Source organism: Vulpes vulpes, chromosome 14 (assembly GCF_048418805.1).
Source record: "Vulpes vulpes isolate BD-2025 chromosome 14, VulVul3, whole genome shotgun sequence".
NCBI lineage: Eukaryota > Metazoa > Chordata > Mammalia > Carnivora > Canidae > Vulpes > Vulpes vulpes.
Genome location: NC_132793.1, coordinates 78,756,005 through 78,776,252, shown reverse-complemented (window position 1 = coordinate 78,776,252; position 20,248 = coordinate 78,756,005). Strand labels below are relative to the sequence as shown.

The 20,248-nt window shown below is 36.2% G+C and overlaps 1 protein-coding gene and 1 pseudogene across 4 annotated transcripts in view; both read right to left on the bottom strand.

Annotated features, from left to right (window-relative positions):
• The window catches only part of CERT1 (ceramide transporter 1), a 111,500-nt gene that overhangs the window by 82,743 nt on the left and 8,509 nt on the right, over window positions 1-20,248 (bottom strand). The window lies entirely within an intron of this gene.
• Window positions 3,563-3,740, bottom strand: LOC112919770 (U2 spliceosomal RNA; annotated as a pseudogene).

The following is a 20,248-nucleotide window of genomic DNA, read 5'->3' as shown; positions in this document are numbered from 1 at the left end:
CATAAAATAGAGAACTACTTGATTCAAACACAACTGCAATGAACACAAATGAGATTACTTTACTCTCCCAAAAACCAAATTGTGTCCCCAATGAGAAAGCCAACAACAAAAAAGGAAAATATCAAGGAAAATGTAGGTGAGCCTCACACTTTACCCTGTTAAAATTTATCGTAAAGGATCAAAAAAAATTTATCAAAACGTGAAATGACACTTATATCTACTGTCTTGGTGTGTCTAAGTCAGTTCTTTCAGTTTCTATAAAAAAAATACCATTAAGTGTTACACGGAGCTTAAACACAAATTTCTCACAGTACTGGAGGCTAAAAGTCCAGATCACAGTGCCAGCATAGTAGTGTTTGAGGGTCCTCTCTCTGGTTTACAGATGGCTGCTTCCTAACTCTGTCCTCAGATGGATGACAGAGAACTCTGTGGTCTCTTCATCCCCTCAGAAGGGTGCCAATTTCATCATGTGGTCTTCACTCTCATATCATCTAAACCCAATTACCTCCCAATGGCCTCACCTCTGAATGTGATCACAATGAGAAATTAATATTCAACACAAGAATTTTGGGAGGACACATGCATTCAGTCTAAAGTCTTCACTAGCTATTAAAAATAACGTTATAGGAACAAGAGGTATAAATCCGCAAAGAAAAAGAAAGAAAAATTTTCTACAAAATTAATTAAAGTTTTATTTATTTGTTTGAGAGAGTGAGCGAGCACAGGGGCACAAGTGGGAGGGAGGGGCAGAGGGACACTCAGACTCTCAGGGAGCCAGCCCTGGAGGTCCATCCCAGGATCCTGAGATCAGGACCTGAGATGAAGTTAGATGCTTAACTAACTGAGCCACCTAGGCACCTCTCGACAAAATTTAAAAGTAGAATGTGGTAACTGAGTTATTTGGCTTGAGAAAGCCGAAAATTAAGCATCTACAAGAAAAAAGAAGAGAAAAGAAATCAAGCCAATTTGTATGCAATGACAGAAATGCAAGGGAACTGGAGATAACAGGTAGCCATAAAAGTAAAAGCAAGGGTGTAGTTGGAAAAAAATAAGATCAAGAGTCATTTAAAGGTGCAATTAAACCCTGGGAATTCCAAGCATTGGTTACTACTCACCTACCACGGTGCAATATTAGAGGCACCACCCCTACCTCTCAGAGAGATTGTATCAGTTTTAAGAAGTAGGGACAGTGGGTGTGGGGAAAGGAAAAAAAAAAAAGCAGATACGGAAATATTCATATTTATTTTTTTCCCCTACCTGACTTCCAGAGAGCTAGCACCCACACAAGTTCCTTCTATCCCCTTCTGCCCATAGGAAGATTCTTCTATGAAAAAATTAAGTAGTCCAAGAAAAAAGGCATAAAGTAATGATATTTAAGGGTTTCACACCCAGGCACTTAATCAGTATGATAGTTCTAAACCATGAACATAAAGAAACATTTACCTTTCAAATCTGGTAGGTATGTGTCACCAAAATGAGAGAATAACCAAGAGAAGTCAGCAGCATTTGAGATCCAGGAAAAGAAGCAGCAAAGGGACTTCCCAGGAAGACAAGGAAAATGCAAGAAGCAGAGTTATGGAAAAGACTCCAAAGTCTAGATTAGAACAGTATGACAGGATGCTTTAGAAGAGATTTCTCTGGTAGGGGCAAAAGTGGAAATGAAAAGACTATCTAAAAGGTTAAACTCAGGGGACAGAATGTAAGAAGACTTAGAAATTCAAAGAAAGTCAACCAAATTTTTAATGAACTTTATCATTCATATATAGTAAACTTTATCGATTTTAATCACTGCCACAAATAGATGGAAATGTTTTCATTTACATAATCCCTTCTAATGATTCCTCATGTTCTCTATATAATATCCCTCCCTCTGCCAACACCTTCCAGAAACCAAGAATTTGCTTTCATCTATTTATTAGTTTGCATTTTTAAAGAAATTTATGTAAATGAAATCAGTATGTACTCTTATGCCTCAGTGGTTTTACTCAGTATAACAATTTTTGTATTCATTGTGTTGTGTCTTACAGTAATTGATTCTTTTTATTGCTGAGTTGATTTATAATGAATATAACATTTTGTTTATTCACCTGTTGAAAAATTGCTTCCACTTTTTTAATTTGAATAAATGATGTGAAAATTCTTATGTTATATGGATATTTTTACTTTTTTTAAAGATTTTATTTATTTATTCATGAGAGACACAGAGAGAGGCAGAGACAGAGGCAGAGGGAGAAACAGGCTCCATGCAGGGAGCCTGATGTGGGACTCAATCCCAGGACCCTGTTATCACGACCTGAGCCAAAGCAGATGCTCAACTGCTGAGCCAGTCAGGCGCCCCTATTTTTACTTCTGACCTAGGATTGGAATGCCTAACTCAAAAACGTAGGTATACATTTAAGGAACTGCCAAAAATAGTTGTACCATTTTACATTCTTACCAGTAGTCTATCAAAATCCAGTTATTTCACATCCTTGTTTGGGCTTACTTTTGGACTCTACACTGTTCCACTGATCTAAATGTCTATTCTTGGGGTGCCTGGCTGGCTCAGTCAGTAAAGCATGCAAAACTCTTAATCTGGGGGTTTTATGTCTATTCTTACTCCAAAAACACTAAATTATTGCTGCGTAACAGTCTTGAAATCATGTAGTGTTGTCTTCAAAACTTTACTCACCTTTTAAAAACTGCTTTGGCTAATCTCGGTAGTTTGCATATACCTATGTATTTCTAGATACATTTAGTACCGGGTTGCAGTGATTCCATAGGTTTTCTATAGATTAATATGGGAACGTGTGATCTCTTAACAATATTGACCCTTCCAATCCATGGACATTTCTCCAATTACTCATGTCTTATCTTCACAATCTCATTTAGCCTGTACTGTACAGGTACGATGCACAATGACAGACTGATTCCTAAGTAATGTCTTTTTTAGGTTACTATACATAAAATTGTTTTTAAAATTTCACTGCTTACAGTATATAATACATTTCATAATTGTAATATTAACCTTATATTCCATGATTGTGCAAAATTCACTTAGTACATCTGCCAGCTGTTTAAATAATACACCTAAAGTAACCTACAAAACAAAAACATTGATGCCACCTGTTTTCCTTCTGCCTTTCTGATCTTTATGCTTTTTTGTATCTTTTTTTCTTGCCACACTGAAATGACTAGGATGTTCAAAACAATGTTAAAATTGAAGTGGTAAGGGCAGACATCTTGCCCCGACCTTAATCTTAGGAGAAACGCATAAAATATATTGCCATTAAGCACGATGTTAAACTATGAATTTTGTTCATGTCCTTCATTAGACTGATTTTCCTTTCTACTTCTAGTTACCTAAGAATTTCTTTTTGTAAATTTAAATGAATGTTGGATTTTGTCCAAACCTTTTTTTGGTCTGTATCTACTGAAATTTGTTATGAATTTCTGTAGTTTGTTAAAATGGCAAATTACAATGACTGATTTAACACACTGAATTAACCTTGAATTCCTGAGATAAGTCCATTTGGTCGTGACATATAATTTTTTTCTTTTTTTTTTTTTTTTTTTTGTCCCAAGGGGGTGCACCATTCTTGGAGGTACTATAATACAAGGCTGATGCATGGAATGGATCAGCCATTTTCCTGATCCAAAAACCCAGTTACTGTATTGTCCTTGGATAGAGAATATATCAGATATGAAAATGATAAGGACAGATACTATACACTATCTTAGCCAAAAGGCTCAGAAGTGATACATAAATCTTTTTATATACTATTGATTTGCTAATATTTTGTAAAGAAACACGGACAATATCTATGTCCATCACACAGCTGTAATTTTCTTGTGATGTCTTATCAGGTTTAGGTTTCACAGTTATGCTGGCAACCTAACAAGTGCTAGAAAGACTCTGCATAAAATTGGGACTATTTCTTGGATGTATTAAAGAACATACCAGTGAAGTCATGGTGGAAATGTTTTCTTGATGGAGGAGGTATTAACAACATCAGTTTTTTAGACTTTGGCTTATTCAGATTTTCTGTATCTTAAAAGCATTAAAAGGGAAAAAAAAATCCTATAATTAACGATATATATTCACTTAAAAAAAAAAGATTTTATTCGTTTATTCATGAGAGACAGAGAGAGAGAGAGAGAGAGAGGCAGAGACACAGGCAGAGAGGGAGAAGCAGGCTCCATGCAAGGGGCCCAACGTGGGACTCAATCCCGGGACTCCAGGATCACGCCCTGGGCCAAAGGCAGGCGCCAAACTGCTGAGCCACTCAGGGATCCCCATATTCACTTTTTCTGATACTCTTCACCAATTCCTAAAGACCTCAGTTTGCCACTGGGGGTATTTCTCTCCAGCCTGAAAAAGTTCCATTAACATTTCTTGTAGTACAGGTCTGCCCATAAGTTCTCTTAGTTTTCCTTTACCTAAAAATATCTTTTTTACTTCATTTTTGAAGAATATCTTCACTGAATACAGAATTTTGGAAAGATAATTTTTTTCTTTCATTCCATTAAAAGACATTTTCTAGCTTCCACGATCTTAAGAAGTGTATGGTAATTTGAATCTCCCCATTTATGTGTCACTTTTCTCTAGCTATGTTCAAGATTTTTTTATCTTTGGTTTTCACAGCAGTTTGATATGTTAGGTTTCTATTTATCCTGTTGGTGTATAGCTTCTTGAATCTATAAATTTATATTCTTCACCAAATTTTGAAGGTTTTACTATAATTTCTTCAAATATTTTTTCAATTTCTTTTCTCCTCTCAAGACTCCAAAAAACCCATTTAATTCTGCTCATTTAAAACAAAGAAACAAAAAAACCAAATTAGGTTAAGAATGACTTGTTTTGATCTATATTCAAAAACCGGATTATTTTCTCTGTCATCTTTATCTACTACTATAAATCCCAGAGAATAAATGTTTTTTATTTTGGATATCATTCTAAATTCCCACTGGCTCTTTTTATATGTTTCCTTTTACTTTGCTGAACTGGCCTTCCTTTTCATTCACTACAAGCCTATTTTTCTTTTACCTCACATAATTATAAAACCTTCTTTAAAAATCCTTGTCCAATAATTGTAACATCTTGTTCATTTTGAATTTGGCATTTGTGTCTTTTCCCTTGAGAATGTGTTGTTATTTTCTGGCTCTTCATGTTGAGTAATTTTGAGTTGACCTTGAAAATTGTGAATGTTGTGCTGTAAACTCTGGATTCTGTTATATTGTTCTGAAAAATACTGTTTTTCTTTTAGCAGGCAATTAACATGCTCAGACCCAAATTACTAATTCCATCATGTGTTTAATGGGCAGCAGCTAGGATCTCAGTTTACTTTCATTCTCGTCTGCAATACACACAAATGAGGGGCCAGGTACAAACTTGGACAGAGTTTTATATTTAGAATTTGAGGTTCCCTTTCTTTAGCCCCTTTTTTTCTGCATTACCTCCTCACTAACTGCATTCCTTCTCCTGGTACCTACAGCTAAAAAAAATGGCAAGTGTTCTTTAAGAGTTTTAGCTCCCTACATCTCTGCCATGGTGGCAGTAATTCTGATCACATTTCAGACCACTTTCCATCTGCCTCACACATACGTAGCTCAGAAGTCAACCAGAGATTTGGGGAGAGTTTTTACACAATTTTGAGTTCCCCTTCTCTGGTTTCTCTTTTGTGTATTTTCTCATTTCCCATTAGCCCTGGTAGTACCAAAACCTTTCTTAGGTTCTGCTGGTCAAAAAGATGCCTGGTTGATTTTTCTGTTAAAGTTTTAGCCACCCAGTACCACCACAACAGAAAAGTCACCCTTATTCCACTCATTGCCAAATATCCTCTCCACTGATATTTGAGTCCAGTTGAAAGGACTCACTCATCAGGGAGTCCTTTCAACTCAGAGGTTTGAGCCTCAGTCCCAAAAGGCTCTTATGATACCAGTACCAGCACCAGTGGGCAACACTTTCTCTTCCGAGGTCCAACTCCCAGCCCTATCTCCAACTTATAGGTTCTGTTAATCCCAATTTCATCCCTTCGTTCCTCTGGCCCTATGATTTATAAAAGCTGGTCACTGCAATTAATACCTATGTACTATCCACAGTGTTTTTCTTTTGTTCTTTTAGTTCTAAACATTTTCTGCTGAAATACCTACAGTGGTTTCTGGTTCCATGAGAGGACCTCTGAATGATGTAATAAACAGTCCAAAAATAGTAAATGTTCATTTCATAATGGAGTAATAGATATCCATTCAAAAACAGTATTTTCAAAGGTTGGAAATTTGACAACTTAGTATGTGAGAAGAAGATAAAAGAGGTTACAAAAGCATATGTACAATGTGATCCTAATCATGCTGTTGCTTCAATAGCACTTTAGTACAACCACGTGATTAAAGACTGTACAACAGAGGCCCTGTTTGGCACACCCATATAATTCAGGCCACAGTGACTTACACTGAACAAACATTTATTTATTGAAGGTGGAGACTGAAATTCAGGCAACTATCGTCCACACAAAAACATGCACACCAGTGTTCACAACAGCTTTATTTGTAACAGCTCCCCAACCGGAAGCAACTCAAACATTCTTCAATTGGTGAATGGTACAGAAACTGAGATATATATACTACTCAGCAATAAAAAGGAACAAATTATTGATATACTCAATAGCCTAGTGGATCCTGAGGAAATCATGCTGAAGAAAAAAGCCAATCTCAAAAGGTAACATTGTATGATTCCATTTATATAAAATTTTCAAAATGATAAAATTATAGAAATGATGAAAAGATTAGTGGTTGCAGGGGTTAGACATGAGATAGTAGGCTGGAGAGAGAGGAGAGAAGAGTGACTATAAAGGGAAGAATGAGGGATTTTTGTGCTGATGAAACAGTTTTGTATTTCTATTGTAATGGTGGTTACAAGAATCTATGCCTTATAAAATTGCACAGAGTTACATACACACATATGCATGCATGCACACACATACACACACACACACAAATGAGTACATGTAAAACTGGTAAAATGTGAATAAGGTCTGTGGGTTGTACCAGTATCAACTTTTGGGTTTTGAATTGTACTATGTAAGATTTCACCATGCAGGGAAAGTGGATGAAGGATAAATAAAACCCCTGTGTTCTATTTTTGCAAGTTTCTGTGAAAGTACATTTATTTCAAAATTAAAAGTTCTTTTTAAGTTTTGAAAAATAAAAAATATTCAACAAAATGTTCAAAGTGGACTATATAAGATTAACATCACTTGTGCAGGCTGATGACAGAGGCATTAAAGAGAGGCTAACGGTCTATATTCAGAATCTATCATAGATGGTGTGATCTTGGCAATGTCCCAACAGTCTGGATAATGAAAATATTGCTATGTTGCTGTAGAAACTAGATTCTGTCAGCACCCCAAGACATTTAGGCATGTGTCAGTATACATATCATATGATTTACAGGGAGGAATAAATGCTCTGGTAAGCAGACATTTCAATTTTCTGGTAAATGCATTCTCTGTAAATATTCCACTCAGAAATATATGATAATCTGAAAGTCTGGCATAGAAACAAAATAAGGGGCAGCCCCGGTGGCGCAGCGGTTTAGCGCTGCCTGCAGCCCAGGGCGTGATCCTGGAGACCAGAATCGAGTCCCACGCCAGGCTCCCTGCATGGAGCCCGCTTCTCCCTCTGCCTGTGTCTCTGCCTGTCTCTCTCTCAATCTGAATGAATAAATAAATAAATCTTTAAAAAGAAAAAAAAAAGAAAGAAAGAAAATAAGGAGAATTAGTTGAAAGATTTTTAGTGGCGAGTAGCATACCAAAGTTAATGCAATGTTTTTTCCAACTTTCCTTTTTAAGTCACAGAATCTTTGTTCTCCTCCCTGCCCAACAAATCTTAACTGTAACATTTACACATAAAAAAAAAAAAAAAAAAACAAAACCAAAAACACAAAATGCTAGGACAGAGGTTTGAAGGAAAGAAGTACAGACATCTTGCCTCTGATGTGATAACCAGGGAAGGATATCATATCATTTTAGTGTATTTTGCCAAGGATGCATAACCTGAATCAAATCACAAAGAAACACCAAACCCCAAGTGAAGAACATTCTAGAAAATAACTGGCCTGTAGTTTTCAAAAATACGCTACACTACACAAAGTAAGGGTAAGGAAATAATTGCTCTAGATTAAGTGAAACTAAAGAGACATGACACCTAAATGCAATACATGTTCTAGACTGCATTTTTTTATTTTTTTATTTTTTAAATATTTTATTTATTTATTCATGAGACACACGGGGGGGGGGGGGGGCAGAGACACAGGCAGAGGGAGAAGCAGGCTCCATGTGCCACTCAGGCGTCCCTAGACTGAATTTTTACTAAAGGGAGAAAAATATACTATATGGAGCACTGTTGGAACAATGGATAAAACTGGAATATGAACTATCAATTAGAAAAAATTATTACTATATGAAATTTCCAGACTTTGCTAGCTATATTATGATTATATCTACAGAGAGTGTCTGCTTATAGAAATTATACACTTAAGCATTAAGTGGAAAACAAGTAAGATAAAGGGAACCGACTCTCAAATGACCCAGGGAAAAATATAAGGCATGTGCACACATGTGCCTAAAGAGAATGATACAAGAAATGTTAAAATATTGGTGAGTCTAAGTGTTCACAGAAGTTATCACATTAGTCTTGCAACTTTTTGTATAAATTTATTCCAAAATAAAAAGTTAAAAACGATACCTTAAAAAAACAGGAGTAGTCTCTTTCCTTACAACAGTACCTTGAAAGCCAGCTACTTAATCTCTCTTTATATCCCACTGTTAAAGGGAGATAATGTCATCAAATAGTTAACAAAATCACTAATATTAAAACCAAAGATTAAATACACGAGAAAAAAAAAAAGGAATTCTGAAGAAATAGTCAATGACATAAGGATCAAAAAATAAAAATACATGGACACATACTATGTGACACATGTACATTCATATATGCACACAAATATACACACAATTTATAATTTCAACCAGGCCTTTTCCCTTCAACCTCTAATTGCCTCCTATCTTCTGAATGTTTAAGAGGATTAATCTCAACATTCAAAACTGGTCAACTGATTGCTTCACCCAACTTCTCTTGCAGGCTTCTACATTTCCATAAATGGTACCTACCAAATGCTTAGACCTGAAATCATCTGACCCTTCATTTTTCTCACATCGTATGAGGCTTCCATCAGCAAATCTGCAAACCTTGTCAACTATACTTTCAAATTAAATCTGGAATCCAATCAGTTCTCATAATCTCCACCAATACTACTCTGATCCAAACCATTGATGTCTCCCATCTCAAATATTTGCATAGTCACCTCTAGGGCTGCCTAATTCTGGTTCCCTGCTTTCATTCTTGCCTCCTAAAATCTATTCTTAACAAAGCAGCCAGAAGTGATCCCAGTACAAGGATTAAATCACTCCACTGTTCAAGCTTCCAGTAACTTCTCTTCTCACTTAACATAAAAAGTCAACGTCCTAAAAAAAAAAGTCAATGTCCTTCGATGACCCACAAGGCTCTACACAACCAGGAGCACCACCTCTGTGCCTACTTTTCCTACCACTTTCCCTTTGTCTATAAACCATACAGGCCTCCAGCCAGACAGGCCCCCTTACAGTTCCTTCAACTACCCTGGAGGAACTTGACAACTGCTGCTCCTTCTTACCAAGTCACCTCTTCCCACATTCATTTTCCTCCGTGAGATTTCTACTCAAATACTTTATTATCACCCATTATAAAACCCCCTGCCACACATGCAAATTTTACATTTTTGAAATAAGGATGTGTCTTACAATGGTATCAACTAGAATTGGCAATGTAACATACAAAATAATGGTGCATCTTAAATTTGGTGGTCAGACTCATTAAAATACAGTAATACTTTACCATAGAAGCCTTTCCAGACTCATCCTGCAATAAAAGATGCTCAGATAACAAGAACCACCTAATAAAAATGTTACTTAAAGAGAGAACGTAAGAAAAGGTTCCCAGACAAGGTTAGTTTGCATAATCTCACTGTCCCCAATTGCATAACATCTTTCCAAAGACTCTATTTTCCTTTTCTGTTTATAAACCTAACATGCAAATATTGAAGAAAATATATACGAAAGCAAATTATAAGTATTCAGTATTCGCTGCAATTTTTTTTCACTTAAAGTATTGACTTGATATACTCTCTGGGTATTTTCTCTCTTATTTTTACCTCAATTTTGGGAATTTCTGAATAAACAAAATCCTGCTTTTAATATTAACCCTTAGGTAAAGGGTGGACCATGATGCAACCAGTACCAAATTTCTTAATTTTCAATATGCTTTGACATCTAAACCTGTGCTGTACAACAGAGCAGTCATTAGTCATGTGTGGCTAGTTTGAACTAAGATGGGCTAGAAGTGTAGAATACACACTGGGTTTTGAAGACTTGGTAGAAAACAAAGAACATAAAATATCTTAGTAATAAATTTTTAAAATTATTTTTAAGTAGGATCCACGCTGGGCATGGAACCCAACATGAGGCTTAAACTCATGACCCTTAAATCAAGACCTGAGCTAAGATCAAGAGTTGGACGCTTAACCAACTGAACCATCCAGGCACCCTAGTAATAATTTCTTATGACTGTGTGTTAGGATGACAATATTTTGGACACATTAAATAAAACATAATAAATCAACCTCATTTGTTTCTCCTTTTTCAGTTACATATGTGGCTTGTATTTGTGACTCACATATTTCTATTGGACAGCCATGATTTAAAACTCATTTATTTATCCATGTAACCAACTAACCAATGAAATATTTATGAACACCTATGATCTACCAAGCACTATTTGGGGCACCGAGGATACAATGGTAAGGAAGAACAGGCATGGTCCTTAACTTTGCATAGCTCACACTAACCAAATCATCACACAAGAAATGTAAAACTTTAACAAGCCATAAATTAGAAAGAAGAAGAAGAAATACATCTCAACATGATGAGAAAGCCTATAATAAAAGGACGTAATCTAATCATAGGGTCAGGGAAGGTTTCCAAGGAAGTAATACCTGAGCCAAGAGAAGGAGGATAAAATGGAATGAACAAAGGAGGAAAGAAAGAAGTTCAGACAGCAAGAAAAGCACATATAAAGAGATGTGGCAGGAAAGAGTAAGCCTAGATAAGACACTGGAAGGACAGTATGACTGGAGAGGACATCATGAGAGGAGGGAGTCTGGTAAGAAATGAAGTTTAGCGGGCAGCTCGGGTGGCTCAGTGGCTTAGTACCGCCTTCAGCCTAGGGCCTGATCCTGGAGACCATGTCGGGCTCCCTGCATGGAGCCTGCTTCTCCCTCTGCCTGTGTTTCTGCCTCTCTCTGTGTGTCTCTCATGAATAAATAAATAAAAATCTAAAAAAAAGAAAAAGAACTGAATGTTTAAGAAGGCAGATCATACAAAACCTTATAACTCAAGAGAGTCGGAAGCCCAGCAGAGAAGGATAGCATAATGCATTTTCTTTTTTTCACTGGGCCTGAAATACTTCATTTCATTTTTGAAATTTAGATATTAATTCTGTCATCTTAAATTATTTGAAGACATCAATTAATAGACTCAAAACAAAATTCTAATCCTACAAAAATGCTCTGTGCAGCCCTGTGGTGCAAGGGTTCACACACTCCCGTGCAAAACTGGTGAAACTTCGGGATCCTCGGAACAATGCTTTTAAAAATGTAAAGCAAAATACATATGATTCTAAAAGAAACCAATTACATAAAATTTATGATTAAAACATTTAAGTTCAGGTATCCTAAAATATATGTGTGTTACTTTATACTAACAAATTAGTATCTAGTAGCAGATAGTAGTATTTGGAGAGATCTACAATATGCCAATAATGTCATGGGATAGTATCTGTAATTTTTGTTGAGTGAAAAAGCCACAGATACTGACAATATTACTGTAATTTTTCCCTACATGAATAAAGAAAATGCAAAATTTTGGTTAAAAGTTACTGAAAATAAAGTTGTAATCTTTTTTCTTTCTTTTTTTTTTTTTTTTAAATTTATGATAGTCACAGAGAGAAAGAGAGGCAGAGACACAGGCAGAGGGAGAAGCAGGCTCCATGCACCGGGAGCCCAATGGGATTTGATCCCGGGTCTCCAGGATGGCGCCCTGGGCCAAAAGCAGGCGCCAAACCGCTGCACCACCCAGGGATCCCCCGCTGCGCCACCCAGGGATCCCAAAGTTGTAATCTTTTCTCATGATGTCTATAAATCCCTTGTGGAATTGTTATAAGGGAATCTGTCTGGTAATGGTTTGCCATAAAAAAAAAAAAAAAAAATCACCTACCTGTCCCAAGAATCTTAAAAAGCAAACTTCTGCATCTAAGCACATTCTCTAGTACAATAAAACCATAATATTTCAGACTGAAAGGACTTCTGGTAAGTAAATTAATATAAATCTTCTATGTGCTATACTCTGCCTAAAATATATTGTGGCCCACAAAACTTTATTAAGCTTCAATTACCTGGTTCAACAATTCTGAATACTTTCTGGTGATTTGTGAAAATCAAATCCACGTGAGAAATATAAAATTTTGGTATATTGGGGTGTCTGGCTGGTGTAGTCAGTTAACCATCTGATTCTTGGTTTCCGCTCAGGTCATGATCTCAGGGTTGTGGGATCAAGCCCTGTGTCAAGGTCTGCATTCAACAGGGACTTTGTTTAAGACTCTTCCTCCCTCTCCTTCTGCCCTCCCCTTTCCTAAGATAAGTAAATCTTAAAAAAAAAAAAAAAAAAAAGATTTGCTATAGTTCAACTGAAAGGCTTTTACTAGGCACTGGGAATCACAACCCAATAAGGGACTTTCCATTCAAATTATGTGATGGCTGAGCCATGAATATGCATTTGTATAATGATAACATTACTTGTTATAAAACTGTTAGAACTTAAATGATTATAATTACTTTATGATCAAGGCATATTTAGATGACCTTAACTCAGCTTTTAAAATGGATTCTTTCCAAGTCTTCTAAATAGCAAAAATAATTTAATAACTTGAAAATATTCATGTCTTTCAAAAGTTTCACTTTTACATAGAACTTGCAAATACAACAAGAATCTGTTTTAATAAGCCTCTAGATGCACACTGAAGTTTGGGAACCACTGGGTCAATGGATATCCTTCCACCATTGAAATAGAAGTGGGCAATTACTATTCTTCTTGAAATAAAAATCAAAAACACAAAACCAAGAGAAAGGCACATATATGAAAAGATTAAATATATAGAGTAATAGGCTAGAAGAAGATAATTATGATGACTAAAGGAGATAACATGTAAAATACCTAACACCTTTTTTAAAAAATATTTTATTCATTTATTCATGGGCGACACAGAGAGAGAGAGGGAGGGAGAGAGGCAGAGACACAGGCAGAGGGAGAAGCAGACTCCATACAAGGAGCCTGATGCAGGACTCAATCCCCGGACTCCAAGATTATGCCCTGGGCTGAAAGCAGTTGCTAAGCCGCTGAGCCACCCAGGGATTCCCTTACCTAACACCTTCTTGTTAGCGCCTAACAATTGTGTAGTTCATGTTCTTTTTTTAAAAAAATCTTACAGTTAGGACAAAAAGATGAGGAATGGCTCAATCAGAGAAGGACAATCATCATATGGTTTCACTTATATGGGAAATATAAGGGACACTAAGGGAAAGGAGGGACAATAAGGGAAAGGAGGGAAACTGAATGGGGAAAAATTAGAGAGGAGGACAAACCATGAGAGACTCCTAAGTCTGGGAAACAAAGAGTTGCTGAAGGAGAGGAAGATGGGGGGGATGAAGTAACTGGGTGATGGGAGTTAAGGAGGGCACTTAATGGGATGAGCACTGAGGGTTATACTATATGTTGGCAAATTGAATTTAAATAAAAAAAAATACACCCCATATTCTTTACTAGAAGAGAGAGGGGAAAAAAAAGATGAGGAATGGTTTGTTGAAAAGTTGTGGCTTGGTTTGGACCCAGAATAAATAGAGGGTTTTGATAGTGGAGGAGGGAAAAGACATTCTAGATAATGGAAAATTCAATGAGCAATGTTAGCAGAGAATGTCAAAGTGCCAGTTAGACCAACAGTCAGGTTGATATAACCCATGTTCATCTGTTCAATTCATTACTATTCTGTTTCTGAGACAATCACTTAACAATTACCAAAGTCTGAACCTTTTACATCCATTGTCCATTCAGATGGCTAGCACCAACAACACAACTAATAGCAATTCCTCTGCTTTCCTGTATAATGACTCCATTCATTTAAATGTCAGATCAAATACCCAAGTGCAGAGAGCAAGCAGTTAAGAGAATGAGCTCTCCATTCTTTACTTGAGCATAGCTATTTTTCTTGCTTTAGGAAAGTAGCTCTCAAACTTCAGCATGCATCAGAATCACTTGAAGACAGAATGCTGAAGCCCATAGCCAGAGTTTCTGACTCATTAAGTCTGAGGTTGGGCCTGAGAATTTGTATTTCCCTCAAGTTCACAGCTGATTTTGATGCTAATGGCCTGGACATCACACTTTGAGAACTATGTCCTCTGCCTTATTATCTCTTTCTTATTTAATACTTGTTTGTTTTGATGGGGCACATTTTCTAAAAGAAAGCTTTGCAGAATGTGTATTTCAGTATTTTTTACTTCTTATTATTGGAATTTTCAAACATATACAAAATAAAAAACAGGATAATAAGTCCCATATTCCACTATCCAGCTCTGACAATTAACATTTTTGATCATTCTTATTTCATCTATTACTTCCCACTAATTCAAGCCCTTCCAGATGGATTATTCTGACACAAATTCTAAACATATCATTTCATCAGTATTTATATATATATATATATATGTATATATATATATAAAATAAGACATTTTATTTATTTTATCTTCAGAATTTATTTATTCATGAGACAGAGAGAGAGAGAGACAGGCAGAGACACAGTCAGATAGAGGCAGGCTCCATGCAGGAAGCCCAATGTGAGACTGGATCCTGGGACTCGAGGATCACGTCCCTGGGCTAAAGGCAGGTGCTCAACCACTGAGCCACCTAGGTGTCCCTAAAAAAGACATTCTAAAAGCCATAAGAAGGAAATTTTTTGAGACATTTTTAAATGCTTTTATCTGCCCCTATGCTTTAATGGTTTAGCTGGATATAGAATTCAGTGTTGAAAATAATTCTTCAGAAAAATAAAGGCACAGCTCATTGCATTTTAGCCTCCAGCGTTCTGAGAAGTCCACAGTCCTTTTGAATCCTTATCCTTCATTGTGATTTTTTTCCCCCAATGGAAGCATCCAGGATCTTCATTTCTCCCAGTGGTCTACGCAGTACGATGATTTGTCTTTAATAATGGGGTTTTTTTTTTCATCTATCACGCTGACCTTCCTTGATCCTTTCAATGTGAAAGCACGTGTCCAGCTGTCCTCGTCCTCTCTCCATCCCTCCCTTCCATTTTAAGATTTATTTAGAAAGAGAGATTGCAGCAGAGTCAGAGGAAGAGAAAGAAACCCAAGAACTCAGTGCTGAGCCCCAAGTGGGGCACAATTCTAGGACCCTGAGATTACAACTTGAGTGGAGACCAAGAGTTAGATGCTGAACCAACTGCACTAGCCAGGCACCCAAAACTCATGTCCTTTTATTACTATGAATTTTTCTTGTATTTTTTTTTAATGTTTTCTGTAATTTTTTTCTTGCATTCATCTCAGTAAACTCATTACATTTTTTAAATCAAAATTTTTTATACTCTTTTATCTTTTATTGATGCTTCCTTTCTTCTTTGTTCTCTCTTCCTGAAGTTTCTACTGCTCAAATATTAAAATTCTTGGATCATTCCATTAATTTTATCTGTTCTCTCATTCACTATCTTTTTTATCTTCTAACCCTTTCAAATTCTATCTTCTAACCCTTCTGATTTTTTTCATCAATGCTACCATACTTATCATTTCCATTTTAGTTTTATGTTTCCAAAAGCTCTTATCTCTGAGAATACAGAGAAAAATTTTCTTCTTTATTTTTGTGGAACATTTGAATAATTTGTTGCCTTGTCTTGCTCTCTTTTATCTGCAAATCTCTTTTTGGTGGAAGAGATTTTTTTTCTTGCTCTCTTTCATACTGCAAATCTTCAAACTGGTCCTTGACTGTCCATTTTTAAGAGTTGGGGATCTACAAAACTGACTGGAACCTGTAATGTTATGTATGAGCAGTTTATCAAGGATGAGGAGCTTCACTGCTGGCTAATCCAGTTGGGCTACTTTGCTGAAGAAGCTCTGATGTTATCTTTAGGTCTTTCCTCTTGGACTGATCAGATTCTCTAGAAGTCCCCAGCAATCTCCTGCCCTCAGTATGAAAGTATGTCACCTAGTGTATGGGGAGCCATTCACTTCGCACACTTCCCCTAACCTACCTGTATTTCGTATCACTCCTTGCTTTCAATTGTTTCTAATGCTTACTTCCCCACTCTCCAGGTCAGAAACCACTATTTTATTGTCTCTATATAACAAATCTCCCATCTACATCAGGTTAGTGCAGGGTTTGGTCAACGACCCAACTGCACAGATTTGGGAGAGAAGAATCTGGGGATGTGACTGCTTCTTAAACTGATACCCTGTGTGTCCTCCTTATTTTTCACAACTTTCACATCCAAATTCTTATTTCAAGAGGTATCGGATACTGCAAAAGTATTATATGATTGCAATATAAATCTAGTTCTGTTTCCCAACTGATAACTTAGGATTTGGGTTTCCATGATGTATTAACTCACTTAGCACTTGTCACTTGTCCATCTGTTTTCCAGCTTCTAAAATATTCTCTTCTATTGTCTCCTCTCCAGTTCTCCCTTTTTATTTTTTTTTATTTATGATAGTCACACACAGAGAGAGAGAGAGAGAGAGGCAGAGACATAGGCAGAGGGAGAAGCAGGCTCCATGCACCGGGAGCCCGACGTGGGACTCGATCCCGGGTCTCCAGGATCACGCCCTGGGCCAAAGGCAGGCGCCAAACCGCTGCGCCACCCAGGGATCCCCACCCAGTTCTCCCTTTTTAGTTTAACCCACTGACTATGGGCAAGGAGATAAAGGTATATATGCATCTTTCCTAGGATAGATTTCCTAATGTTTTAAGTCAAATGAAACTACCTGACAACTTTCACAAAAGGAGAAAACTTCACTTCACGAAAATGGGTTTATTTTTAAGTTTTAAGAATCATCACCCAACCCTGTCTCCTGCCCTCAATATATTATTATTTTAAAGACCACCTTAATTTCTGGATGAACTTCAACTAATAATGGCTTCTTGGCCTCTTGGTTCCTTATGATCAGTTTATACTTGATCTTTCTCTTTTTTAAGTCACTTTAATCCTCTTTAATCCACACTACATTTTTAAAAGAAATACATTTTTAAAAGAAATAACTGTTGGATAATATATATTCTTGGGGGACCAAAAGAACATAGCATTCTTTATCAGCCATGGTTTCCTTCCTTTAGTGGAGAAACAAAAAAGGTCAGCATACACACCACTTACTCCAAAGAAGCACAACAGCAATACCAGTGAATTCACTACATGATGAGTTTTAAGCAGGTAATTTTAAATCTAAAGCTTTGTCACTTTACTTAAGAGAGAGGGTACCACTGTACAGCCAAATGAAAAAATAAGAATTAAAAAAAATGTGAGAAATGTTACCTCTGTACAAATAATGTATTTTAAAAACTTAATAAGAGTGCTGGTATCCTTGTAAACCATACTGGGAAATAAATAGCCTTCAAGGGTCCCTAGGAATTCAGAGCAAAAAGTCTGCAAAATATACATTTAGATATGCTTTAAATGGTAATTGATTTTCTGATGATAGTGACAAAAATCAGCCTGTTAGAAAGTATTTGCCAAAAACAAAGACCTTTCATAACTCAACATTAAGAAGACAAACAGAAACAAAGATTTGAACTGACATATCACCAAAGAGATACAAATAAGAAGCAGAGAAAAAGATGCAAAACATTATTAGTCATTATGGAAATGTAAGCTGAAACAACAAAAGATCACTACAAAGCTACTAGAGTGGTTAAAAAAAAAGTGCTGACAAAAATGATGAACAACTGGAATTCTCATACATTGTTGGTAGGAAAATAAAATGGTATTGCCACTTTGGAAAAGAGTTTGGCAGTTTCCTATAAAGTTAAACATACAATTTACTGTATGACCCAGCAATCTCATTCCTAGTTATCTACCCAGGAGAAATAAAAGCACAAGTTTACACAAACAGCTGCACATGAATATTTACAGCAACCTTACTAATGGTAGCCTAAATCTGGATACAAACACATACCTCTCAATGGTGAAGGATAAACAAGTGTGTGTATCTATACAAGGGAATTGAACTCAGTAATCAAAGGAACAAGTTAGGGATAAATGGATGGCTCTAAATAACATTATGCTGCATGAAAAGCCAAACACAAAAAGCTTCACACTGTATGACTCCATTTATATAACATTCTGGGAAACACAAAACTACAAGAAAAGTTTCCAGAGGTCAAGGATGAAGAGGTAATTGACTACAAAGAGGCAGGAGAGAACCTTCTGGGGTAATATAAACTGTCTATATCCTGATTGTGGTAGCGATTACATCATTGTATACATTTATGAAAGCTATAACTATACACTTAAAAGGGGTGAATTTTACTGGATGTAAATTATATCTATATAAATCTGAGTTTTAAGAAGGTATGACATGACTTTAAAAAAAATAGATTATATTTATTTATTCATGAGAGACACAAAGAGATAGAGGCAGAGACATTAGGCAAAGGGAGAAGCAGGCTCCATGCAAGGAGCCCGATAGGGGACTCGATCCCGGGACTCTGGGATCACGCCCTGAGCCGAAGACAGATGCTCATCCACTGAGCCACCAGGGCATCCCATAAGTTATTCTGTTTAACACACATAAGTAATTCATACTTCAAGACATCCCCCATCGTTAACCAGTTAAGGAAGGTGAAACTCAGAGAAAGTTAGTAATCTTAGCCAAAGGTACCTCTGGTGGTAAAAAGAGTCAAGATGCCCAGGGCTGACTTCAGAGCCCATGTATGAAATGTTAAGCATTTTGGAAATTAAAGAGATAATGCTAAATAAAAATACTAAATAAAAACTAGTGTATGTGAAGCTTAAAAGACCTTCAGGAAAACTAAGAATCTTGCTGTTTTAAGCAGGCAAATCTAGAAAATTATGTATATTTCTTACTTTATGAAAACTTCAATGCTAAAATGCAGACTATATTTATTAGAGATTTAACAGAAGGCAATAATAGTAAATTACAAATCTTAAAGAATGGCTTTATAAATATTTAACAGGCATGTTCTTGCAAGTCTTACACAAAATAAAATGTATTATTTTTCTTTTTTCCTATGCTCAGTGACATGTGATAACACCAGATGAGAATCAGGAGACTTGGGTTGTAGTCCTAACTCAGATATTTAGTGTTATGGGTTGAATTATGTGCTCAAAATGTATATATGCTGAAGACTTAATTCTGCATACCTCAGATTGTGACTTTATTTGGAAACAGGGAAACAGAGACGTAATTAGTTAGGATGAGGTCACACTGGAATAGAACAGACCTCTAATTCAATATGACTAGTGTCCTTACGAAAAATTCGGGAAATTCAGATATGAATATGCCCATGGAGAGAACGTTATGTGAACAAGAATGCAAACATCGGAGTAATGCATCTATAAGCACCAGAATGTCAGATTGCCAGCAGACCACCAAAAGCAACAGAAGGAACTAACCCTGATTACACCTTGATCTGACTTTTAGTCTCCAGATCTGAGACAATAAATTTTTGTTTAAGCCACCCACTATATGGTACTTTGTTAGGGTAAGCCTAGCAAACTAATTATATTCTATAATTGTAGAGTTTTGAGTAAATTATTTCAACATTCTGGGTCCTACATTTCAACAAGTATCCTTTTTTATATTTTTCCCCTTATAGAAACTTTTACCAAATATTTTAAATACTTATTATATTTGAATTATTTAAGTTATATTATTCGTTACATTCAAGGTATCTAAAGATAGAAGATAGTATTTACAAAAGAACTAACAGATACTAGTTTTTCAAAGCATAAATCTTAGTAGTCTAAGATTCTAATTTCTTCAGAAATTCATTGACAAATGCTCCTCAAATGAGAATTATCAACTAGTACCTATCTAATGCTT